The 27,622-nt window shown below is 40.6% G+C and overlaps 1 protein-coding gene across 2 annotated transcripts in view; it reads left to right on the forward strand.

The window, feature by feature from the left end:
- The window catches only part of LOC134628999 (protein ELFN1-like), a 125,742-nt gene that overhangs the window by 79,709 nt on the left and 18,411 nt on the right, over positions 1-27,622 (forward strand). The window contains exon 3 of one of the 2 annotated variants that reach the window (XM_063475873.1): positions 19,544-19,591. The exons of the other annotated variant lie outside the window; for it this stretch is intronic. The gene's annotated coding sequence lies outside the window, so the exon portion shown is untranslated. The remainder of the gene's footprint in view (positions 1-19,543; positions 19,592-27,622) is intronic. 2 annotated transcript variants of the gene reach the window in all.

Here is a 27,622-nt window from a genome sequence, read left to right on the forward strand (position 1 = left end):
CACAGGTTTGATACCTGCTCTGTAATTATTGTCCTATTATTGCCACTTCCTGTGAAAGTGCTCTTTGTCGATTCTTAACGGGTGACAGTGTGTCAACCTTCAGTGTTTGTTTGCGATGCTCCCTGTGGCCTGTAGCTTTTTGACAACACACTGTTGCCAATTTGTACACAGCAGTATTCATCCAGTGGCATACATTTCATTCTTTAAACAGTCTTTGTCTGTCAGAGCCGAGCGCAAACTAAAAGATTCCTAAAACAAAATTAACAGCAGGAGGCTTTGCACATCTTATTATGATTGTATCCACCCAGTGTGCCAGGATCGATGATCAAAAGGAGATAATGGTTGACAGAACACTATCATTATCATCAGTTTCAGTGCTTATATTGTCACTGTGACCTTCTTTCATCAGACTAATCATTATCATCATTATTTTTATCCTGCACAAATGTACACACCATTGTGCCTCCGTCCGTCCCTCCATTATTCCAGCCTCTCTGCCAAACACCGTCTCTGATCCTCCAGACACAAATGTGGCTTCCTACCCTCGTCTGTCAGCATTTACACACCAAATGGTGTTTGACCAAGATTCAAGGCTTCTCTATTCCCATCCCTAATGCATGTGAATGACCTGCTTGCCTACGTTTGTCTGCGTATGTGTGTGTGAGGGATGTGTATGTGCGTAATGAGGTGATTTTTATTCGTCGTCCCTGTCCTCTTGGCCTGTCAAGACCGCAGATTCAATTTGAGTGGTGAGATAGAAAGCGAGAGATTATGTTTGTCTCTCCCTCTGTGTGTGTGTGTGTGTGTGTGTGTGTGTGTGTGTGTGTGTGTGTGTGTGTGTGTGTGACAGAGTGATAGATTCCTGCCAAAGTATTCTCATCTTTGAGCCCAGAATCAGAGATGGATGCAGAGATGAGTGCTATTTTTGCAAGGCTGTGTGTTTGCCTCTGTTTGTGCATGTGTGTGCATGTGTGTGTGTGTGAGAGAGAGTGTGTGTCTGTGTGTGTTTGTCTGTATAGGAAAGTAGATGGAGAGCTCAAATTTAACAACTTGGCACCAGCCTGTGTGTGATAGAGAGAAGAAAAGATAAAGAGCGAGGAAAAGGGGACAGGGGAGAGGAAGAGGGCTGTTTGGGTGTGAACAGGGGAGTGTGTTTGCTGCGACGAGAGATTTTTTGGGGAGAAAGTGGAATTTTAAATTACAGGAGAGCAGATTATCTGACTGGGGAGACAAGTGCTGCTTCATCTGTCTTGTGAGCCAAGCAGGCACAACAATGAGTACATGAATTTACATACAAAGACATACTGCTTTCCACTGAGAAATTAGACTCTTTCCCATGTCTTAGTGTGTGCGTATACCACCATGCATCCACGCATATCCACACATTTTGTTATCACTGCATGTGGATTTGTGTGCATTGTTGAATTTGGACAACATGTTAAGTTGAGTCTCAAAGGTGTGCCAGGGTGGGAGCCACAGGCTCAAAAGAAAACCTGATTCTGCTTTCGGAGACCTTTATATATTATGTAGCATTAGATTTTTAATGCTGACATTTCAGTTTAAAAGAAGCATTTTATTACTGAGTTGTTGTCTGAGATGGAGCTATGTTATGTATGTTTGCGAGTTTAATTCAATTCCATTTTATTTTAATATAGCCCCAAATTATACAAACAGCTTTATACAGCTTTATATTGTAAACTAAAAACCTTACAATAATAGAGAGAAAACTCCAACAATAAAACAAACCCGTATGAGCAACCACTTGGTGACAGTGGGAAAGAAGAACTCCCTTTTAACGAGAAGAAAGGCTCAGAGAAGGACGGGATAGAAGACACAATGATAATGATGATAATTAAAAAATGATCTGTTGATGGGCTGAGGGAAAGCAGGAGAACAATCCAGAAAGACCAGGCTCAGGAAGGGGCAGCAACCTGCATCAACCAGCTCTGGGGTGAAGGATAGTCCACCTCCTAGGATTCATGAAGCACGTGAAGGAGTTATTCACTGTATAAAGAAAAAGAAGGAAATATACAAGACATTTTGCTACATAAATATTCTATTTTTTCACTCTTTTTTGTGAAAAAGGGAAAAGTCATCAGCAATTAACTTCTACATACAGACATCTGAAAAATTACTATATGCTTCAGAAAGATGTATTAGAGCTTTGTAAATCCAAAAACATCAGATACACACTGATTTAATCTTTGTTTTCATCTTTGTTTCTGTTTTAGACTTATCTTAAAACGGATTCAAATCTTATCTTTTTCCTCACTGATGTACACACAAGACTCCAAAATTATAAAGTAAAGATGTGGGGTTTTTTAGACTGAAAGGCTAAAATATTCCACTAACAATTCTGACATTTCACTTAACAACAGGTTAAAGTAGCGATTTCTGAGGAACTAAGAGGATAAGCAGCAGCCAGTCCATCCTAATCAAATCCACTTCATTAATTAATCATCGGCAACTATGACCACAGCTGGAAAAACAGACGTTTCGGTAGCCTGCTGGTCTGGAGCATACCAGTGTGTGTTAGCACAATGCCACAGTCTTCCCAGGACTGATCCCAAGGTTGGACTGTGCAATGCTCAAAGAAATCTCCACAGGCCACACTTAGCATGTTAAAGTTCCAGGCAGCACAATAAGAAACAAACTGAACAAGTAAGGTTGATTTGGAAGGGTTGCTAGGAGAAAGCCTCTCCTTTCTCCCTAAAAACAACATCAAAGGTTAGGTTTGCAAATGTACATCTGGACAAACCACAACACTTCCGGAACAATGTCCTCTGGGCAGATGAGGCTAAAGGCAGATATCAATCAGCAATCGTGCACAGCGCCATGCTTGGAGAAAACCAAACACCTCATACAGCTGCTGGAAGGGTGATGATTTGGTCTTGTATTCCAGTCACAGTCATTGAGGTGAGCACATTCTCCTGGTCAATGATCAGGAGAGTTGTGCATAAATGACTGCCTGCAAACTTCAGTGAACATCAGGAAAGAACATGATTGCTGCTAAAGGTATAGCAATATATACTTTTTCCTCAGTCAAAGACCTTAAGTAATTACAAAAACCTTTTTATCCAGTCCCGTTTTATGTTTTTCATTTACCATCCTCCCTGTCCCTGTGGTAGAAACGCTCCACAGCGTGATGCTGCCACCATCGTGTTAGACTGCAAGGATGGTGTTAATGAGGTGTCTGACTCAGTGGCTGCTTCCCTCCACAGACATCATTGGGAAAAGCCAAAATGATGCCGTTTTGATTTTAATGGTAAACATTACAGAGTCTGGCTTGACTCATGCTAGTTAATCACATCATGGCTATACAGTGCAGCCAGTGGTCAAAACTCCACACAGAGACTTTCATTCCTGCTGAAGAAAATGTATTTACATACTGTCTGTACCAAAAAAAGGAGAAAAAGATGCAGGAAAACACGCATGACATCATAAATTATACCAGCTCGTGAGTGATCAATCACAGGGCTGTTAGGACTCACAGTATGTAATGGTGCGTAATGATACAAAGGCTGCTTCGGGGCTGTTAGTAAACGCTGACACTGCAAGAATGAGGATAGACCAAGTCCTATTTTCTGGCACACGATCATGATTGAGCTTCATGCTCAGAGCAGATTTAGTAGGGGTGTCTCAGCAGTCCTTTATAGCGGTAGCTAAGATCACTGCTTAGGTTGAGCCATGCAGCGTGGGGAGTTGTGTTTTTGTTTTGTTTGGTTGTTTTTGATATGATTAAAAACAGGAGTTATATCAAATAAATGCATTAAAAATCCAACAAGATTGTAATGAAGCAAAAACTGGTAATGATGAGAAATTGAACAGTTCAGCACTGAGATCATCACAAAAGGGCATTTCCTTTGAATTTTAATTAGCAGGAAAAATTATTTTCTATGAAAACAAAAAATCATGAAGAAAACCTTTTAATTTAAAAAAACAAAGGATTTTTCAACAATTATTGTTTTCATTTTACAAATATGACTGGATTAATTTTGAATAGTCTTTTGCTTCTTCTTTATAAAGGCCAGAATAAAGATTATTTTCCTTTAATATAACCTCAAGTTGATTTGATGCAATAAGAAATATCACGCGCAGCTCGCTGTGACATCGCTGAAGTCATCTGATATCTCTCTGGTTGGGTGTCGGCTCTGGTAGACATCCAAATTAGACAGAGCGGCACGCAGAGGAGATCCATCTTGGTTTATTGATAAAGCACAGCGACAGCAGGAGACGCATTTCTTCACTCAGCCGTCACTGGCACCACACTTTAATTATCCATGTATCTACCTGACTGAATGTGGGCTATTTGTAAACATCAATATATATATTTTTTGTCAAATTAACTGCCATTCTGAGGATTAATGACAAAGAAGACCAAACTAAACATGCAAAATAGGGTCTGATTTCTCATTTGAGAAACTTTTTTGTTAAAGTTACATTTATGATGTTAACGGTGTGAAGATGTTTTGGAGTTTCAGGAAACTGAAATAGATGGGAAATTGTTTTGCAAGCATTTGAATGCAAAGTCTAGAGCCTGGATGGCGTTACCTGTGGTTAGCATGTTAGCATAGAGAGGGATGCAAACAACTTCCTGGGCATCTAGGGGTGCCATCAAGATGTAATTGCATGGGTAAAAGTTTGTGCTGCAGACGTTTTCCTTCATGGTAATGTGACCATATTGGTATCATCCCCTTCTATACTTGGCATGCTTGGATTTATTCATGGTCACCTTAACTTTTTGGAACTGGCAACAGTCGGCATCAGATCCAGAGTAATGCCTCTTTGAAACACATAACTGTACCATCACTGGACCCTCAGTTTCTCGCATCCATCATCCAGCGACAGCACATTATAGAAGATATAGTTCATATCTCTTCAGCTTTTTTTCTCATCATTTCATTCCTTCTTCACATCCTCTGTGTGTCATCCTCTGCCTTTGATCCTTCAGCCGGCATGTCTGTTGTTGTTATTCTGGTCACCACGCAACAGCAGCACCATAAAAATCAAAGCGGTCATAACATATATAATGAGAAAAAGAAGTAAATAAGCTGGGTGCATGTTTCCAAGCACAGCTCAGCTCAGTCACCAGAAATCATAATGAAAAAAAGAAAGATATAAAATAACAAGAAAACTTTAGCTTTTCACACAGCAAACAATCTGACGAGACACAACAAGTAAACCTACACAGACATGGGAACTACATGCAAACACGGCACAGAAAAGACAGCAGGCTCCTATAACTTTTTAATTCCTTCATACTATGGGAAGTTTTGTCTCCTGGTGTTTGTGCTGGTTTCTTCTGCTGGCCCTGGTTTCTGCAGCCCATCAAAAAAATGCGACTAACACTGCCCATCTTGGCCCAGGACACTCTTGCACAAGACATCGTAAACCTGTTTGTCTCTGCTGCTCAGTGTTCAGCTCACTTTTTCTTTGAAGGTTTAAGGATCTTTAAATGTGAACAAAGAGTCATTTTCAGAAAATCAATCAGTTTTTTTTTAATTAGAAGAGGTATTGGTTTCATGAATGATTTATGAAACAGCCAAAGACAGACACAAATGGAAAAACACAACTGTTTTCATCAATTGCAGATTGTTTTCAGAGATTTCTTTTTGTTTTCTAAAACAAATCGTCCCCTGATTCAGAGATCTTCATGACATGCAATCTGAGAAATGTCATCAACACCTTTGCAATATAATACTTGTCTTACTTGTTTCTTTTGTTTTTTTCATTGTTTTTGGAGTATCCATTACTGCCCCAGTGTTGCTGTTCCTACAGTGTTATGATTAATGGTGCTTCAGGAAACTTCGGTGGGGTTGACCTATCACACTGCTGCGATGCCATAGATTTGGGACTTGGGGGAAAAACAGACTGGTGAGATAGCAGAGTAGTTGGAAGCTAGTGTGAAGTTTGCTTGCAGGGCTTTATGCCAAATAAGCCTCACTGGCAAAAATGCCAAGTTGGACTACTTGGCAATCAGTGTGTTTCTGTGTCTTACAGGCCTCCTGGCTTTTAAGCAGAAAGGTTCAGGAAGTGAGGTGAGATAAAGAGCAACACAGTCTGTGCAGACTAGAGGTAATGCTGGATGAGTCAAATACTGAACATTCCTCCAGAAGATCCTGTATCGGTTCATATCAGTGTTGCTTTCTAATTTTGATCTGATTTGACTTCAGCTGATTAAGACTTTTGAGTTTTTTACTTTCCTTTGGTTAAGTGTAGGACAAAATCATTTGTTGAACACAGTATTAAAAGTGTTACTGCCAAAGTGTCTTGAAGTCAAAATATCCCAGACAACATGGCAACGTGACTGGTCAGTTGCAGACATGTTGCTTTAGCAACACTGATGCTGTTACAAAATTGTCATGATTGTGCAACTGTTTTCACACAGGATTGTTTTATTTGAAGGGGACAGGACCCAGATCCTGGTGGCAGGGTTGAAAACAACTAAATGTCAAAGTCCATAAATAAAAAATGAACAAAATAAATAATTTAACACAGTCCAATGAAAAACTCAAATGCAAAACATATCAGAACAAGGTTATCCAAATATTAGGAACACATCAGGAATGCACCATAGAAGGAAAAATAAAGCCAATCTGGAAATCTGAAGGCCACCAGATGACGATAGTCTTGTAGAAGTTTATGGGAAAACGTCTTTCTGTCCTTACCCCTGTAAACACATTTCTGCTGAGTTAAAGCTCCACGTAGTCCAGATGAAAAAGAAAATCATGATGTCAAGTGCTGTTAAGAGCATGCAAAATCAACAGCTGCTGGTATAAATCTAGTCATAAAGAAATGTTGGCCAATCAGAAGATTACAAGCAATAAATCGACATCAACGAAAGATGCAAACACCTTTGATACTGCAGGACAAAATCTCAGTTTCTCTTCATCCAGACACAGAAACGGAGCTTCTGAAAATCATTTTACAGAAACTTAAAAAAATACCTAAGGTAAATACGTATAGAAAAAACAGGCAAAAGAAAATACTTGTGAACATGTGGACATATGCGCACACACACACACACACACACTGATGGCAATCCATACAGCTTTGTAACAAGAAAAAACTAGTGATAATCTAGACAGGAAATGAACAACTCTAACTCATCCAAGGAACGCTGACACAGGAATGAACTAATGAAGTAGAGAACACAGAAAAATGAGAAAGAAAGATGAGACTAGCAACTGAACTAAGTAAAGGAAACCAAGTATTTAAGGATATAAGTAGCAAGAATAAACACAAAGTACAAGGAAGAAAAATAAAGTCAAAACAGGAATCGTACCTGAGCCTATGGTCACAAACAAAGAACACATAAACACTAAGAAAATACAAAAAACCCCAATAAACCAAAATACAAAAATCTCCAAACACAGGGAAAGACCAGATATGATGACAAGGATGAACAAAATAACACGTAGAAGCATTTTAACTGCAGCAACGTGATGCGGCCGCTGTTTGCATATGCTTGATGCAACAGTGCATACAGGCTTGAATTAGACAATTGAATTTAGATCCTTTTTTGTGAGAGAATAATGATATTTAGTTTCTCTCTTGTTGATCTATTGCTTCAATACCATCTGGATTACTCGCCTAATCTCCTGTTTGCTTTCCTAATTATCCAGTCTGGTCACACACCTGAATTAATTCATTAAAAGTTCCATCTCTAGCATTTTCTCCTGATTCGAACCCCAGCGGAGACTTGATGAGTTCACTAAAGGTCAGTTATTTAACTGTTTTAATAACTAGCCCTATAATCGATTCCACAGCCTACGTTCTTCTGTGCGTGAGCTCCCAAAATCAGCTGCTTTGAACAAATTCAGCCGTCCAATATGTGCTGAGAGAAAGATTATTCTGTGAAGCCAAAGAACAGCAGCTTTTTGTGCAATGCTACAGAAATCTCATGAAATCTGGTCCAGAGGGACAGAGAGAGAGAGAGTAAAGAAACGGTGCAATGGGCACTGCCAATTATCTCGTTGGTAGTGTTGTTTATATACTGATTGTACTAATATCTGATAGTAAACGTGTTTATTTCAGAAAGTTAAGTAAAAACAGAAACACATGAGGGTGATGGAAAATGTTTTGAAAAGATCCTGTCACCATCCGTGAGGCTCATTTGTCTCTGTTGCATGGCGGTGACAGGTGTAGAAAGAGAGGCATACATAGTAAAAGACAGGCGGAGGGAAGTTGATGCAGAGCCGGCTGACACTTGAAAGAAGATCAGAATCAGCCACATAACTTCTTCCCGCTTTAATACGGGCCCACACATCTACGCCGCATGTGCACAGACACCTCCGAGATGTGACAGACTATCGTCTAGCGGCGGGACACGCGAGGAACACAAAACCTTAACAAAAGGAATCAAAGAGGATGAGGACGTGTAATTTGTATTTATAAGAACTACAAGGACAAGGAAGAGGGACAGAGTGTAACAACTGACTTGTGAACGTGTGTGTGCGTGCGTGTGTTTGGAGGGCTGGCATAACTTGAGACAGAAGTGCTTCTTATCCACTGAGTTCTGCAAACAAGGAAAAACCAGCGAACAAATACCATAAAGTGAGTGATACACAGATAAACAGCAGTGCAGCTGGAAAGATTTTGGCTCGGGATTTACTCTGCGCACTCACACGCGCAGAAAGACACACACCTTAAACAGTTATGGTTTATTTTTGAATTAAAATCTGGTTTAAAGTGCGTACATGCTTTAGGGCAACAGAGATTATCCGCGAACAGCCGATTATCTGTTGGAAATTAGCATCTTTGCCTGTATGTGTTTAGAAAAGTCTGTTTGTGTGTCAGCTCCTTAAGCGCCTCATTTAAATTCTTCAAATGTGAAATGTACTAGGTGGGACTCACACAGACAGATGTCTCCTGGGATTATGCAAAATGGTCAGAACCTCGCTGTAAATCTGCAGTCTAGTCAGATGCTTTCCACCCAGCAGCCAAAGCCATATTAAATATTCCCGTGTACATTATTTCAGTGAGGAAAAATGAGTAATAGAATAATCCCTCATCATCGTTTTAGAGCCCGACTCTACGTTTATCACGAATCCGAAACAATACCTGTCTGCGGAAGAGGGAACCAAAAATATACCGCGCAGATTCCTGTTCCTGTGATGAGGAAGGCAGGTGAGGAGGCTGGAAAGAAAGAGCTCATTTCAAGCATCAAATGATGTTTGAGAGGTAGATCCTGTGATAGCAGGCACAAATGCATGGTACTTCATTTGGAATAGATTTGTAAAAGTGCCCAGTGATGTTTCTCCACATGAATATTGATGTAGTGAAACTTTGCTCTTCATCCAGTCGAGTGTTTCAGTGATTTGGGCAAATTCTTTTTATTCTAAAAGCGTTCGCGTCAGGACCATTTCAGTCAAACCTAAACTGTTAATCCATCTGCATCCGGACCTCCCTGCCCTTCAATGCACATATCAGAGTCAGACTACTGATGCTCGCTTAAAGTATTAATATTAAAGATAGAAGCTCTATAGAAAAAAATAAGTGAAGGTAAGTAAAGCTAAGGCACTCGAGTGTCATGTTAAATTAAAATTGAATATTCCAAAGTTAAAACAATACTAGCTACAGTATAGAAAAGATATTACAAGCGATGTGGAAATGTGGAAAGTCAAATCAAAGCAACAAGATTCCCTCACAGAATAGAGATGGCATCAATAATAACAGACATGACTGATAAATGGAGAAATAACATGAAAAGGAGGAGCTGGGAGGCAGGTTGAACCATTTTGAATAGGATGCCTCATAAGATGTTTGCCAGTTGGATGCTTAGAAGAGCATCAGGTTGTTGGGTCTAAACTCAGACCCCACTGTATCCAGGACTTATTCCCGTGAAAGAAAAACAAGGCAACAGTGTTCGATCATTTACTTGCGCAAGGGAGGCCTCGTTGGTATCTTAGCTCATAACGAATGACCCCAACGATGGCCTCCTCCTGCTGCCTTTTATTGAGAGGAAGCTTACATCAAAAGAAGCAGATCTTCCAGATAGGATGTATCTGCAATAAAACATTACAGCCCCAACCAGAACCTCGAGAATCTGGGGGGAAGGACAGTGGAATCCCTTTCATCAGAGTTGGCAAGCATAGAAATGACAAACATTAACAATTCACTCTAACACAGGTGAACCATCAGATAATGCTGGCTGGCACCGACATCAGCTGATATTCACGGATTTGCAGCTGAGCTTGAACTTGAGGCCTGCCAGAGCAAAAACCATATGCTCAGTTTTATATACATTAGATAACTGGTGGGAAAAATCTCAGCCTAAAGCAACAATAACTACAATATTTCTTTCTTGGCTCAGAAAAATGTTCTTTCAGTGCAATCTCAAGTTTTCACACATGGTGTATATATATTACCCTGAACCTTTCTAGACATTACCTGATGGAACTGCATGCGACAAGCAAATATTATCTCACCTACTTATGGCCAGCTGTTCTGATGTGAGAGCAGCGCTGGTACTGTTTCTGTGTATTTACAGTGAGTGAGTGGTCATCATGTGGCTCTAACCGGACAGCGGTCTTGACTAAATTAGTATTTCCACTAAAAATGTGCATGAAGCTGACTTTCTCCTCCTGTGTGCTACATGTGATAAGCCTCGGAAAATATTCTTGAGGGTCTGCTGATAGGTGTCTGAAGTCACGTGTGCAACATTTTAACTAAGGAGGTTAGCATATGTGCAGGTAATCACCATAAAACAAAATTTCACTGCTCCTAACAGTGTGGGACACTTTTTTCTTTTCTTTGTATAACGTCACTGAGAGGATATGCTCAGTGTGGTCTGTGTGTGCAAAGCAGCACCACCCACCTGCTGCCCCACCAAACCTTTTGTTTGTTGAAGGGCAGCCAGTCAGAAGAAAGAAACTTAAGATCAAAGGAGCTGAAACAGCTTGTTCCAGACAGAGGCTGAAGTGGGCAGCTGGACCAAGATGCAATTATTTTGAATCGTGAATCATGCAAAGATACTTTTAGTGGGAAACATGATACGGAAATGATCATCATAGGACTAGTTTAATTTACTGCTGCCTAAATAAATCAATAAAAATACATTTTTTAGCATTATTAGTGTATCATGCCATGTTTTTGTCCTTCCTGCCCCCTGTTAGCATGTAATGACATGACATGATGTTCATGACAAACACTGTGTTTATGTCTGTTGGCTTCACCCTCAACCCCCTTTTTCTTTTTCTGTTCCTCGTTCTTCTTCTCCTTTCACCAACCTGGCCTTCACCCCCTGCCCACTCCAACACAATACACACACAGATAATAATGTGAATAATATTGTAAAATAAATAAATAAATACGACAAAAAGAGTAATAAGAGGAAGCCTATAGAAAGTCTACAATGCTCCTCTTGGGAAAGCATTCAGACCATGATTTGCTTGGTTGTGCCTCAGATTTGTACTTGGATTTATTGTATGCTTTCCATCATTGTGTGTGACTTACAGCTCAGTTCTGTGCTGAAATAGCTACACGTTGAAGGTGAGCATCACCTTGTTATAACATGATGCACTCCAATAAAAAAAGAAAAAAATTCAGTCTTCATCTTCATCTTGTGTTCTCCACTTTATTTTTCAGCTCAGTTCATTCCTGTCTTGATTGTCGTCACTTGTTTCTTGTTGCCCAGCTGTATCCACTAGCCTGGTTTGCCATCAGTGTATGTGAGTGTAGTTAGATGAATTGGTTACACTCAGCTTTGAAAAATTTGCTAGGTGTTTTATGTTTTGTGGAAAATGTTACACCGCAAAGGTTACAGCCACATTTTCATGAAGTTATTACTCTATAAAAAATATGATGTGAACTTTGACCTCCATCTGGGATTCATACCAACCTTTTTTCTTTTGTTTTTTTGTTTTTACAATGAATAAATGCTTTTTGTTGAAGTATGAGCAAAATAAAACCAACAACAAACGATAAAAGAGGAGAATATGATCCAAGCGAGTTTTATAAACAGCATCTTTTTCTTTTCTTGTTTTTTTTTCCTTTCCTGTCTGATCATTTGTCTGAAACATTCTCCGTCTCTTTTTGGTAGTTTGCGCACTCGGTAGCCTCTAATTTTACGGCTGTACTTCATGTTCAACAGAGATATAAAAAGAGCAGCAGGCATTTCAATGCATCTGATTGGTGCTGAATGGACCTTTTAATATGAGCACCTCTGCCAAGTATTCAACGGCAGTAGCATAATACAGAGAATGTGAGGAGGTTGGCATAACAAAGAAGGAAGCAGTGTTGAAATATGACACTGGTCAAACTGATTATTTGTGCCTGAGTGGAGCCATGGAAATGAAGCTCTGATGCGGCACCTCGGAGATGTCTGTCAAACCGCGTAGAGCATGCGATTCTCCACAGAGCATTTAAAGAGCGGCAGCAGAGAATGACGTCTCAGTTGTTTTGTTTGTTTTGTTTGAAATATCGATCGTCAAACTTTCCATTCTGTCACTGAATAGCTCAAGAAGACCATATTGCAATTATCCGGGTGTTATTACTGCCTGACCTCAACAGTCTACTGTCACTGAGTAATTTGATTGCTGTCTTGTTATGGTGTTAATAAATCATTCTTTAATATATTATTGGCAGTAGTAATATTGATATTAGCAACATTATTAATGAGCGATAAACGGCACCACCATTTTAATTAATAAAATATCACCCTCAAGTTGTGACTGAGATGACAAAAATCTTTTGCTTTTCTCTCCTCATTCACAACCTCCTTCGGCCACCCACTCACTCCTCCTCCTCCTCCTCCTCCTTCCCTCTCCTTCCTCGTCTCCACTGTGTGTGTCCACATTCTTGAGCCTATATGAGACGTACAAACACATTTATCACATTGCCCTAGCTCCTAGCTATGGCCTGCCGCTGCCTCCTCCATCCTTTCAAGCGCGTGTGTGAATGCGTTCGTGTGTGCACTCACGTCGGGGGAGGCTGTGCTTTAGTTTACTCATGTGAAGGTATTCTGTTTACACAGAAGCCATGTTTTATGTATGAAAGGCATGGAAATGTTGCAGCTGCATTGAGCATGTCTAAGCTGATCAGCAAGGTGTGCAGTGAAAGTGTGCATGTGTTAGCGTGAAAGTCAGCTTGGGTCAACAGATTTTTATGAGGTCTAGACAAAAAGGTTGCATGAGCCTCATCGGATTCATTACACACACACACACACACACACGCACAGATGCACTCGACCTCTTCATATCAGGTCATTCCAATCACACGTCTGGATTCACAGTTTCTATGAAGTGACCTTGGCAGCGTTACTGTGGATTTCTATGAAGCTCTGGTGCAATGAGCTGTTGAACTCGGCTTGCTTTATGTTTTCAGTCGCCAAACACCTTCCCCACACACAAGCTAGGAAATGAATACGCTGTTTTCTCCTTGTCTATGTTCTCTGAAAATAATGAGGCTGCTGGTTCCCATGATGCCTGAATGGCCCGGTCCTTCTTCCCTCACAGAGAAAACCCGCTCATTACAGCTTAAGCGGACATGAACGCCTTGATATACACGCACACACATACACACTCACTGACTTCACCTCATGCTGATTTAGCAGCACATACCATCTGTCTAGAATGATTAACCTTTCCATCAATCACTGGTCTCTCCATTATCCAGACACACATTTACAAAGCAGGCACTCGCCGATTCTCACACGCACTTAGTGAGAGCATCAACAAATTCATGAAATAGATGAAATAAGAAATTCCAGTTTTTATCCTCAATGTTTTTCGTGCCAGAAACTGAGGCGTGTATAGATTTCTCAAAAAACATAAATAGACGGACCCCTCCCAGCCCCAGTAAGATGTTTGTTCAAGCAGCTTAAGTGACTGGCGCGGTTATGGCAGCGCTCCTACGTGGAGCTTTGCAGATTATCGTCTACGTGTTGTTGCTGTGTGTTGTCACCAGGGGACATTGGCAACTTTTGTTTGTGGTCGCACTACTTTTGTTCCTTTAGCGTAGCTACTCACGGAGAACATACGTAACACTTCTTCATTATGAAGTGAGTGTAAGAACCCATTAAAAATGTTAACTGCAGCCATTGGCTTTTATCCTTCCTTCTCTCACCCCAACTGGTTGCGGCAGATGGCCCCGCCCCTCCCCGAGCCTGGTTCTGCTGGAGGTTTCTTCCTGTTAAAAGGGAGTTTTTCCTTCCCACTGTCGCCAAAGTGCTTGCTCATAGGGCGTCATGTGATTGTTGGGTTTTTCTCTGTATGTATTATTGTAGGGTCTACCTTGCAATATAAAGCACCTTGAGGCGACTGTTGTTGTGATTTGGCGCTATATAAATAAAATTGAATTGAAATGAATTGATGTGCTTTGATGAATGTTTTATACCTTTTCATGTTTGTGGTAAAGCGTGCTGTCACTCCTTTTTCAATTCAAGCCAACTTTTCAACAAATCAGTATTTTTACCTCCCTGTAGCGTCATCACCATCAAGCTGATGAACTGTTCACAATTACTCTGTGTTGGTTGCACACCCAACAATAATTCACTCTATGTATGGAATGAAATACTGAAATTGATAACAATGAATTCTGTGTTAATTCGACCCCTTTTATTGTGACAGCACCTTCCAGTGGCCACAGGAAGTATTTCACACATATATTAAAGAACAGATATGGTGTATTTAATGCTACAGTTATGTAACCTCAAATACTATAGCTGGGTTCTTGGGAGTATTTTTGGAAAATGACATAGTTTTTGTAGTTTTTGTCTCTGTGTATCACCACAGTGGATTTTAAGTTAAACAATCAAGATGTGGTTGAAATTCAGACTTTTAGCTTTAGTTCAAAAATAATGCTTTATGCTTTAAAATTTAAAAAAAAAAAAAAAAAGTTTTGGAATTACAGCCAGTTTTATACCCAGTCCCTCATTTTCAGAGGATCGAACAACAGGACAATTGTTTGATGAACAGTTTCGTGACTACCAGGTCATACAGTACTTTGATTAAACCCTTTGAATTAAAGTTGAAAGTCTGCCACATTGCGACTGTTTGACTTAAAATCCACTGTGGTGATGTACAGGAGAAAAAAACCTAAAAACTCTGGGTGGATAAAATATTGGACATTATCATGAGAGCTGTTAAGTCAAGTCAACAGTCCATAGACCTGCAAGACAGGACTGTGTCAAGGCACAGATCTGGGGATCGATACAAAAACATTTTTTAAGCATTGAAAGGAATTTCAAACAAAGTTACTTTGAACAGAAGAAGTGTGAAGCAACCAACAGTCAAACTGAAAACCCAGTCAAAATGAGTAATAAGGGATGGATGAGAGCCATACTGTAGTTCCTTGTTGGCTATAGGAGAACCTTCTACAAGGACAGCCTTCAGTGCAGCACCAATTATACTTTAATGGTGGAGTGGCCAGATGGACCTTATTCCTCACTAACAGGCACATCACAACATGCTGGGAGTTTTGCCAGAGGCCACCTGAACGACCACTAGAAGGGGAAATCCATTGGTCTGATGAAATGATGATTCAACCATTTGGCCGCAATTTCCAGCGGCATGTTTGGAGGAAACTAGGCGCTGAGCATCACCTCATTAATACCACCCCTACAGTCAAACACGGCAGTGGAGGCATCAAGCTGTGGGGGACAGGAACTAGAAGACTATAAATGGGATATTTTCTCTCTGTTTCCCTGTCTGTTTGTGTGTTAGCAGAAATATGCAACAAATCCCAGGTTGGTTTTTCATTAAACTATCCTTGCAAAAAGTGACAAGGAAAGCACACATGGACAGAGAGAGATATACAGTGGCACACACTAGAAGACACAACGGTAAAAAGAAAAAGCAGGGACAGGGCTCAGACTTTGAAAATGTGCCAGGATAAACCTAATTCGTTCAAAACAATCACAAATACCATTCAGCATGAACAGGCTGTACCTCAGTGGCAGGTCTGCAGTGTTTACATCAAAATACCTTCTAGAAACATCTTCAGAATCTGAGGATGGTTACTAGGAAGATATGTCAGTTAGTCTGATCACATCAATTAAGTTATCAATCAAGAGTAAGTAAGAGTATTTTTTTTTTCGAATTGTAAACTTATAGGAAACATGAGATGTTTCCAGGTGATTTAACTTTCTCGAATGAGTTCAGATTGTTCAAATTAAGCTCTGTTTAACCACATGTTTATGCTTACACACAGAGACAGAGTATTTGATCCATTGTGCTGTTGTGCCATTGAGACTGTCCTGCAGATTTGCTTTGGAAATTTCAGCAGCAGTTTAGTCCAGAACGGGCAGCGATGCACTATTTGAATTTTAAGAAAGACGAACCGCTTCATACTTGAGACAAGACTGAATTTAAAGCACCCAGCAGAGCTGATGAAGGATGCTGCTGGAATTTTCTTGATCTGAGAGTTTAAAAATGTTTGATTGCACTGTCAAAGAAGCCCAGCGCGGGCTTTTTATGTAAAACTACAAACATTTTATCAGCCAGGATGACAAAGTAGAGCAACATTAGAGGAAACAACAACAACAACAAAAAAAAAAACGGGCAAACCAGATGCGACACAGATGATTTGATCTGTGTCTGTATCAGCGGGAAACGTGATACACATATCAGTGCTGTTGTCACTTTGTATCCTGTTTAAAGTGCAACAGCTAAGTATTTGAGCAATCGATCCAGCTGAGATTGTTAAATAACAACTGAAGGTTCACTATGTTCAGTAATTGTGACCTTCTTTATTACATGGTAACCTGAAGATCTTATTAATGTACCAGGGGTTCAAACAAAACAGCTATTTTAGATAGAAAAGGGGAAAAAGAAAGTGCAAACTCTGTCGAGTAAAAGCTCGGCAGAGAATTTACCAACTGTATTTGTATTGTCCAGCTGTGTGCAGTTTACTGGCAATATGTTACATGATTACTGGATAATAAAACTCCAAGTTGCAAGCAAGCAAAACTGTTTACTGCAACTTTGGACCAAGCACTAAAGATTACAGATGAGTTAATGGCAGCGAGGCAGAGACGGCAGCTGCAGCGGCTGTGTCCGAGCTCCGGGGCAAAGTTGATGGAGGTGTATTATGACAAAAAAAGGTGGGACGAAATTGTTAAGATCCAATATTGAAGCCAAATTGCAGGACCTGGACTGCAATCTTACAGTCACAAAACAGAGAAAGTCTTACTGAGTTTAGGACGGATAAATAAAATCAGCAAAGTTGCCCCCAGCACTTCTGCTGTTAAATCCTATCATCTGCACCAGGTGAATTATTGCAGCACACCGCTTTTTTCTTCTTCTTTAAAGCAGAGAGAGTTTTCACCTTTGCCTGTTATCCACTTAGTGTGTCTTGGTGAGCCAATAGCTACTTATCAAATCAACCCAAGTGCACTGTCATCTTGATAACTCATGTTGTTTTCATGTTTTCAGTACCAAAGAAGAGTCTTGAGATCCTGAATGCCTCTCGCTGAACAGATATCATCCAAGAAAAGAAAGAAAAGCACCTTCTTTCAGAAGCTAGCAGCTCTTCCTGTTTTTTTTTTCTGCAGAAATGCACTACTTTAAATCTATAATTAATTTTATCAGCATTTGGCCCACAACAATATCCTATGACAGGTGGACCCAGAGACTTTAATCATAATACATAATCCACTTTGTTCACGGCGTCTGCATTTGCTGACTTTCCCTTTTTTTGAAGAATTACGAACTACTGCCAAGTCTGAGCAAATAACAACAGTGTTTGGAAATAAGCCAGACAAATTGTAGCAGGGCAACAGACCATCGATCCCAATTTGGGTCATGCACTTTCATTTTCAAATACTTTGCACATGGATATTGTTTTTGTCCCTCACTCTGGGCACTTAGCATTATGTATGTGGGTATATCCCCACATACACAAACTAAGGGTGATTAGCCAGCATTTACAAATGACTCCATAAAGGCATTTATTGTTGATAAAATGAAGGAGGAACTGTGGCTCTTTATATCAAGAAAGTAAAATTATATTTGCATGAAATTTAGAGTTCCGGTGAAACAAGACTTTTTGTGCTGAGAGCAGGTGAAGCTTTGCTTAAAATTATGTTCACTTACGCAATATTATAGTCTCATTTTGTCATCGAGCCTTTTGTAAAATATTGACAATATACCATTTTAATAAGGAGGGCTCGTTTGGAAGGCTAGGATGGTGGATGACACACATCCAGACAGCCTGAACAGTCCAAATGTACCAATACAGAGCCTGAAATGCAGAGTGACAGATCGCAGTGGATTTAAAGAACAGGGAAAAGGGGCAGGTTGGCTTAAACTGGCGGAGTGGTCATTGGGCAAGAGAGATTTTGAACAAGGTTATTTTGAGAGTGTAGGAAAAAGTGGCAAAGAAAGTGTAGCAGCAGCAACAACGGCCAATATAAGCAAGAGGAATAACGACTAAATGAGAGCGGTTAGATCTGTCATTTCTTTATATTTTGCTTCCAAGAAGCCAGACTTTCTTGTAATTTTTTATGTGGTCTTGAGCAATAGTTCTCCAGGTCTTCTGAAGGTCATTTTCTTTTGGGCTTTAGCTACTTTTTCCACACATTTTTAGTTTAGTCCTTGTATCTGACCATTTCAAGCAGATTTCCTTCAGCAAAGATGTGATACATGACCTGGGAGATGGATCTGGCTGTTCAGTTTGACCACTGTGTTCACTAAAGCCCCATCAGAAATAGTCTCAGTAAAAGGGTGGTTGTCAAGTCAGTCTTAAGGAAGGAAAACAGGGAGAAAAGGCTGAGGTATGCCAAATGGCATACAAACTGGACCCAAAATCAGTCAAAAATGATCCCACACTGCTTTAATAACATTGAGGTGCAGGCTCAGAAAAGGGTAATCCACAGCTAATGTATGCTTTTACAACACTAGCAGTTTTTTGGGGATCACTGTCATGCTGATAAATGAAGCTGTTCCAAATCAGATGTTTTCCAGGTTGTATTAGATGGTGGACCAGACTCTGATGGTACTTTTCAACAAGATCCCCAACACCAGTTTCTGTGGCTTCTTTTCCAGTTTCCTCAAAATTTATAAGTGCACACTGCACACCATGCTAAGATATAGTTTTCAATTAATAGCACTGTGGACATGACCTTGTTGGTGATTTTTCATAGATGCAACAAAAGAAGTGGCAACAAATTATGTGCATTTACAACTGACTAATTCAAAAAAGAGCCTAAAGATACAATTTAATACAATTTTGCTAAGTCATCTATCATGTGTAGACACAACACTGGTTCATACTTTGAGTTAGGTGCATTTTATGTTTCAATAATTCACAGGTCAGTGTTAATGGTCAGGTACAACGACTGAAGTGAAAATGAGTGAAAATCAGTCCCATGTCCAAAGAAAAACTTTGAAAGACCTCCAGGAAGCCTGGAGAACTACTGCTCAAGACCACTTTCTATAAAATTACAAGAATGTCTGGCTCCCTGGAAGCCGGACCTGAAGCCTTCTGCACAGTATCAAAACTGAATGTCAGTTATGCATAGCTGAAAGAGAAAAACAAAGTTTGTACCATGGTGTGCCATTATTTCCATCATTTATCTCAATTTCTGTCCCCACCATCACAGCAGAGGTCGCCTCTCCATCAGTCGGCACGTCAGCAACCAGAAAAGCAGGTGAGCCGCATTTCCATTACGTCCGACCTCCCAGCTCACCAGTGTGTGCCACACAGTAACACACACAAAGCAAACAGCAGCCAGCAGGCATTCGGTGACACCAACAGGCACTCCTGGCACAGTCGCACGGATACTTTTAACCACGTGTTTGTCAGAAGGTGAAAAGAGATTGGGGTGCTTGTGAGAGCGCTCAGCGGACACACTGCTGTTGCTTCTATAATATTTTCCACTTGGCTGCATGTATCAAGACAGGAAGGAAATTAACAGCTTGAGGTGTCTGAGTGATGCTGCTTCAGCTGCCGCTAGCTGTGTGCGTGTGTGTGTGTGTGTGTGTGTGTGTGTGTGTGTGTGTGTGTGTGTGTGTGTGTGTGTGTGCACCTAAGTGAGAGAGACAGATAGAACTAGAAAGCGAGGGAGAAAAAGAGGAAGAGAGAGAGAGATGCTTTCCTCCCTGACTTATGGTATGTGGCCTGGGTCATTTGTCTGGTGAAGTTCTAATGCCAAACTTTGCAAAAGTTTTCAGACAGGCCATAACACGGTCTACCTACCAGAGCACATAAGCTCTATTACTAAGAAATTTCTCTCTCGCTCTCACTCACTCCCTCAGCGTAGAGGTCCCATATTTTATTGCATGCTCTGAAGACAACAGATAACTACCGCAGAGTTTCTTGTTTGGGGAAAATAAAAAAATAAAAAAATGCCATCCACTCTGAGAGAAGTCTGGAGCCTGTCTTCTTGAGAAATATTAAATTGATCCCCAAACACACCTGTTTTTGAGCATTAGTCCCAAACAGATGTATTCTTAGAGAAATAAATCTGAAGAAAATCAATTTTATTGGAGTGCTAAATTCTCACCGCACAGGCTTGATAAGTGGCTCTGGAAAGTTTGTTGCTTGCTACTTTGTGAAGCTTTCCAGGTCTTTATAACTCCACACAGTTGATGTTTTTAGTGTGTTTAATGAATGCATTTCACACATGATTTTACCAATGTTTTATGGGGGTTTTTGTGCGCACACATTAATACACCTCGGCCTGTGTATGTTTGCACATTTTTGACAGTCTGGATGGAAATACATTCATTGTTATCGGTCACAATTTAACCAGAGCTGCTACGCTCATATTAGTACATGCTTGAGAAATAAACCAGCATGTTTAGGATGGCAGGAGAAACCAGAACTCCAAAACTGAGCCAAATTTTTGCATAAATTGCTTTTGGTTTGAACTGTTCCTTTACTCTGTTTAAGTCGATCCTTACATGGATTCCAATAGCAATCAAGAGGGATGGAAAAAAAGTTGTGTTTCTCTTCCGAATGCTCAACCGCTCATGTGACAAGACAGAAAAAACCATAAATGCACAGATCAAAAAATAATGACTTATGATTCAATTTCTGCTCTAACTGCGGTCAAAGCAACCCTACCACACCTGTCGTTCTCTGCAAATAGGCAAGTTACAAACTTTTCGGTGCAGCATTCAGCAAGTTTTGAGACACCAAGTACCAGATGATTGAAAATATAGATTTTCAGTAGAGCACTCCTTAAACACTCCCTGAAGAATAAGAGGTCACCATGACCACAGCACCGGTAAAGCCCCAACAATCCTGGGCTGACACATAATGGAAGATTTGTATAGCGTCTGTGTTTCTGCGTCTTCACTCTGTCAGGTGTGTGAAGCCACATCTCTTTTGTAAATGACTGAGTAACAGTCGTGTTTCTGTGTGGATATTGGAGTCCATTAATTTTGCATGTGTACAATGTGGGAGCCTGACAAATCCTTTTATATCAGAGAGTGTGCATGTGTGGGTGTGTGTGTGTTTATTTGTCTGGGATCACACATAGCTTTCAGACATGTTTATCTTCAACATTAGTGTGTGTCCGAGAGTGTGTACACGTGTGTACTTCAGAGTGTGAAATCCCATTAAGTGTGCTAAAACCCCTCTCTGGCCTACTGCCTGTTTGGAGAGGCAGACGCCCTACACACAGACACGCTCGCAGTTGTCACACCTGTATGTGTGTTTGTTTTGTTACGCAGGCATCTGTGTATGTTTCTGCGTGCGGATATGGATGTGCATCGGCTTTTGGAGAAGAGCTATATCGTGTGATGGTGGTAATTTTCAGGTGAATATTTTCTACCAAAAATAGCGTTTGTGAATCTAATGTGGGTTCAAGGTCTCATTGGTATCTAGAAGCTTTGGTACCATGAATATGTCACAAACTCAAAAAGTCTACATACTACATACAACCACAATTTAATGTGTAATCTGTACAATTCCTTTGAAAAGCAAGGTGAAACCAGGAAGGGGACTTCACAAGTCTTGAGCTTCCACTTATTTCTTTGTATGATGCTAGAAAAATAGAAAATAGACTCAGTGATTTATTGAAATGTGCAAACATACGTGGAAATGTATGTAAGGCAAAAATAGAGTTCTTATAATGTTTGTAAAAGATCTTCAGAAGCCTGAAATCTCCACTGCTTCTCCAGACCATTTCACGTCTGTCACATGTGCTCACAGTGAAGCTGCTCTTATCTGTGAAAAGCACAGGGTGCCAGTTCTGGTATTCTATGGCAAATGCTAATCGGGCTCCACGGTGTTGGGCAGTGAGCACGGGGCCCACAGCCCCTCAGCCACCCTCATGAAGTCTGTTTCTGACTGTTGGATCAGAGACATTCATGCCAGTGACCTGCTGGAGGTCATTTTGTAGCTCAGGCAGCGCTCGTCCTGTTCCTCTTTGCACAAAAGAGCAGATATCTGTCCTGCTGATGGGTTAAGGATATTCTACAGTCTCCTAGAGTAACTGCCTGTCTCCTAAATCTCCTCTGCACCCCTCTATGGGAAAAAATGTCAGTGGCCTTAACCTGTAAATCCATTCCTTTTCTGGGGGGTGTCTCATTGTTGGATCTTTTGAAAGAAAAATTCAAGCCTGGCTAAATTTTGAAACAAGATACACCAAGTCTTCCAAAATGTGTTGTGCTCTGATGTAAATGGTATGTTTGACACAAAAACAGCACTACATACTATTCATCAAAACAACACCATTGCCCACTGTCGAGCATGGCGGTGGTTGTGTCATGCTTTGAGACTGTTTATCTGGGAATTCAGTCAAGGTTTAGGGAATCTGAAAAATTCCAAATACTATTCAATTTGAAGCACACGTGCCCACCACATAGCTGAAATTGAACATTTTAATACGAATGTGTGCCAGTGCAGCAAGATCCCAGCTGCTGGCTGATTCTTTGGAATGACAGGCTCCATTTGGCTTTAGAGAATACTTGAATAAAGACCTTTTCCCGATTGCTAGAGTGCCACGGCTTTCTCTTTTAATGTCTGTGGTGATAAAAGCTGGCTCACTCTCTTGTTTTTTATTTGTTGGTTTTAGGTCAGAGCTCTGTGGCAGTCATTCTCTAGCACCACACTAGAAAAGCTATTTTTGTGGACTTGCCTTTCTTCACAGGGGCACTGACATGTCAGAGTTGGAAGTAAACTATCTGTGCTTCCTACGATGCCTTATGAGATTACTAGATGATAAAACCATGGATAGATAGATGGTCCGTAACAAGTGGTCAGAAGTTTATGAGCTGCTATCATTACACGGTTGCGCAGGGCTGTGCGAGATTACATAACTTTTTGAGAGAATTCTCTTAATTAGAACCAAAGCAATTAACGCAAATCATTAATTACTTTACTTAGTTTTTAATGCATAATTTAAGAGCACTTCATTAGCTGCTTCGAAATGAGCAGTAGGAGGGAGTGAGGCTGTGGCTCAGAGTCTATTCTTGACCTTGGCAACAAAACAATTGACAAAATAATCTCACCTCAAGGTCTATGTTTATGGCAACTGTGCCCTTCATCTACTCAAAAATGAAGTAAATATATCCTAAAGTATTAAAATCGTGTATGTGACTCAGAGATCTCAGTCTGTCAACAAAAACATGTCTGAGAAAAAATAAACTCATACCCATGACTTTAAACAATAAGACCCTGGCGTCATAAAGAAATCCAATATTTGGAAGACTGTTATGAAGACAAGCTCTTTATTCCTTTTGAACCACTGACGAGAAAACATGAATCCATTCAGCCAGGACTTTTCTTTTCTCTCACCTTCAGTTAAGGTCTTTTTCTTAGAACTAGCCAGGACCCAGAAATGACCTTAACTGTGCTGACTGCTGTGGAGAAATTGCTTCATGAGGGACGCCCATATAAACCGAGTTCTAAAATATATCTATCATTGTTGAGGAAAAAAAAGGCTTTGTGCTACGTTTTCACAAATCTACAGAGAGACAGTGAGATGGGAATCAGATTTGAACGCTACAACTGAGGAACATCTGTGGTCAGATCTGTGTCATCAGCCACTGTGAATACGCAGCACCGAGCAGTTCACCATCACTTCTTTCCTGAGCTACGTCCTACTCTGCACACACGACAACTCCAAACTTTCATTATCTGAAATGAGTTTTAAATGTGAGTTGAGATTGTTCCTGACTGCAGTGACAAACATTTGGCATGACCTGTGTGACACTTCCTGCATTTAAATTACCTTTAAATTGACAAAATAAACAGTTTTTTGATTCAACTTTGAATTCACTTTGTGAAAATGTGCTCCACTGAAAATGTTTGGCAGTGACGTACAAACGTGATTCCCGTCTCCTTACTTCTAAATGGAACTGAGATGTGAACAGTTACATTTATTTTTGAAAGATTGCACAAAGTTAAGAAAGAAGAAGAACTTTGGAAAAGTTTGAATAAATTCTATATAATACTGTGCAAAACTCTTGAACCGACCGTTATTTCTTTATATTTTGCTTCCAAACACTCACATTTTCTCAAACATTTCTAAAGTGGTCTTAAGCGATAGTTCTCCTGCTTAAGTTGTTCTTTGACTGCTTTTTCACTCCTTTTCAGTCCACTTCTTGTACCTGACCATTTTCAAAGTCTTTTTTGTGTGTATACAAAAGGTAACTTCTTGATCCAGGTAAGTAAATCCCCAAAAGTTGATTCTGTTCATCTGGACGTAGCGTTGTCAGTGGGAGAAACGTTTCGTCACTCATCCAAGTAACTTCTTCAGTCTCAGCTGACTGCAGGTCTCCCCAATCGAGGAGGGGGCCTAAGGGTACATCTTTTGCCATCTTACAGTGCTGTGATTGCAGCCATTCCCCAACTCTCTGTGGAGTCATGGTCATTGATCAATGGTCTTTCATCAGTGGGCCTTGATTAGTGGTTGTTGATCAATGGTCATGAGAATTTCCATATTAATGATCAATGAACTGACCTCACAGCCCATTGTTCAATCAGTGGTGCTAGTTTCAGTCATTATGTAATGTACTGTTCATAAGATTGGGGAAACCTGCAGTCAGCTGAGACTGAGACAGAATCAACTTTTGGGGACAAAAGGTAACTATATTGATGGCACTGGTTCAACAGATGAATCAGTGTTGTGTCCACAGAAAGATCCAATTATCAATGGCATCTTTAGGCACTTTGTTACTAGCAGCCTGTCTCAAAACATTCACAGTAATTTGTTTCCATTCCTTCAGTTGAATCTACAAGAACTAAGATAAAAATATATCTCTGTCTGACAGGCATAAAATAGTATTTTTGCAGCAGCAGCAGCAGCAGCAGCAGTAGCACTGTGTTGAAGAATAAAGGTGGTCATACCAAATATTGACTTTCAAAGTTGTTGGAATTGTACTCAGTTTTTGCCTTCTGTTCTGTATTTCCAAGTATGTTTGCACATTCAATAAATCACTGCGCATATTTTCCATTTTCCCAGAAAAATCTAAAGAAATGAGGGGTGGCTAAATACATTTGCACAATATTAAATGTTAGCAGAGTGGCACTTTATGTTTCTTTTGGAGGCATTCCAGTATGAGCTTGCTTTATTGATATCAGTCAAGCGAGCTTGCTTGTAGCTGGAAGCTCAAGTTTCTCTGCGTTTATCTGCACTGGCTGAATGTTCAAAGATGTTCGATGAGTAGCTTAAAACTGTTAATTAATTTTTTATGATGAGGGGTTTTTTTCTGTCTTCTGGTAGTTGTTGTTCTTCAAATGCTAAAAGAATACAAGTAAAAACAAGATTACAACTGATATTTAAAGAGACCTCCAGATGTGATTGTTTTCAGGTAGCACACTCAGCACTCCATACTAAGAGTAAGAAATGGGAAATTTAATTCTAAGTCAAAATGAACAACGTGGCATGTTTCCAGTCAGCTCCTCGCCCTCATTTACTGAGCCGTGTTACACAGAGCTGTGACTCTTTCCACCTCTGCTTCCCATCTTTCCTCCTTCCTCTTGTTCTCCTCTCTGAATACCAAATGCATTACGTAACCGTACAATGTTTCGCCACAGAGGATCATCCACGGCATCTCACATGTCCACATCTCTCTACAGGGGAGTGACAAGTGTAGCACCGCAGGGCCCGTGGAGGAGATATATATCAGCACTGCCTATTATTCTGGCATAACCCTCTCACTGCAAAGACGGCAAAAGACAGACAGGAAGACACTCTGTGATGGAGAAAAAGACAGAGACGTATACGACACAGATATTAGATCAGGATGAGAAAAGTACAAGCTTGTATCAATAGCATTATTCTCCACATTTTGTCCTGTCTGGCATGCCTTACTGCATAGAAGTCTCTCTCTCTCTCTCTCTCTCTCTCGCTCCCAACTGCTGGGTAGCAAGCAGCATAAAATTTCTATAATAGAAATGTCCGTCACGCTCCGTGTTTCCACATCTCTTATAGAAACGTCCATCATGCCAAGTCTGGACGTCAGCTTAACCCCCAAACTCCTCTACCCCTCGCTCCATCCATCGCCCACTCCTTGTTTCCCCCCACAGCCCGCCCCCACTTTTTAAACCCCTTACCCTCGTGACTGAGTAGAGAGGGGGAGAGAAGACGCTGGCTTTTGCTTTCATTCCTCCCTCAGGGACGTGCGATGTTGTGTGATGTTGAAGCCTTATATCCGTAATAGTCAATCACTGTGGTGGGGGGAGAGTGGGGAGGGATGGGTGAGACTGAGAGTCAAAACAAATTACATTCTCACAGATGTCTTTGAATCACGCGGACGACAGGCAGACGCACACTCGCGCTGCGCCTCCCGGTTGTGAGAGATGTAGTAGAACTTGCCTCAGAGCGTGGCGCGTTTTGATCTGACTTCCTTTAACTCCCGTGCCTCCTTTCTTCTCTTTCTCTCTCGTTCTCCATTCCTCTTCGCCTTTTCTTGCTCTGTAATCTAACCTAATCCAGATGACTCACTTTCATCGATTGCACAAATCTTGTGTACCATTTGTGCAAAGTCTGTGTGTGTGTGTGTGTGTGTGTGTGTGAGGACTTTTGTACTGCCCAGAGCTGACTGTGTGATACGGTTTGTTGTGAGGTCCCAAGATACTGAGAAAAGATGAATTCTTCACAAGCTTGTCCACCGTTTGACATCTCCATGTCCTGGGAAATCAATAAGCATCGTACATAATCAAAACACAGGAAAGAGGAATTCACTTACGCTCCATTTTAACGCTAAATCTATATTTAACCAGATTGCACCTTTTGGGATCCAAAATCTGCAAGGGAGTCCTCACCAATAAGAGAGCTATATTTTGTAGATAGAGGTCTTAGATAAATAATACAGCGTAAAAAGTTCTGGGGACAGACAGGCAGACCGACAGAGAGACACAGGCCTAGCATCCCCCCCAAAAAAGAAAAAAGAGGAAAAAAAACTTATTCAAAGCAATGACAACTCCCAAGGATTCATCTCACACAGCTGCAATGAATGCTTTGAACTCTGCCAGAGAAATGAGTTTCTGAATTTTCGAGCCTTTAAGCAGACAAATTTACACGATGAACTCAAAGCATCATAAAGACTGTCTAGAACATCTCTGTCAGGGCTTGAAGCTACAAAGGGAAAAACTGTACACTGCTAACGTCCATATATTTGTGTTGGTTACATAAATACCCAAATAATTTGAGAGCAATCCCAAAATAGCCTTGCAAATCAACATACAGCATTAGGAGAAGCTGCATGTGACAGTATTTGTAGAA

This window comes from Pelmatolapia mariae, linkage group LG6, assembly GCF_036321145.2.
Source record: "Pelmatolapia mariae isolate MD_Pm_ZW linkage group LG6, Pm_UMD_F_2, whole genome shotgun sequence".
Taxonomy (NCBI): Eukaryota; Metazoa; Chordata; class Actinopteri; order Cichliformes; family Cichlidae; genus Pelmatolapia; species Pelmatolapia mariae.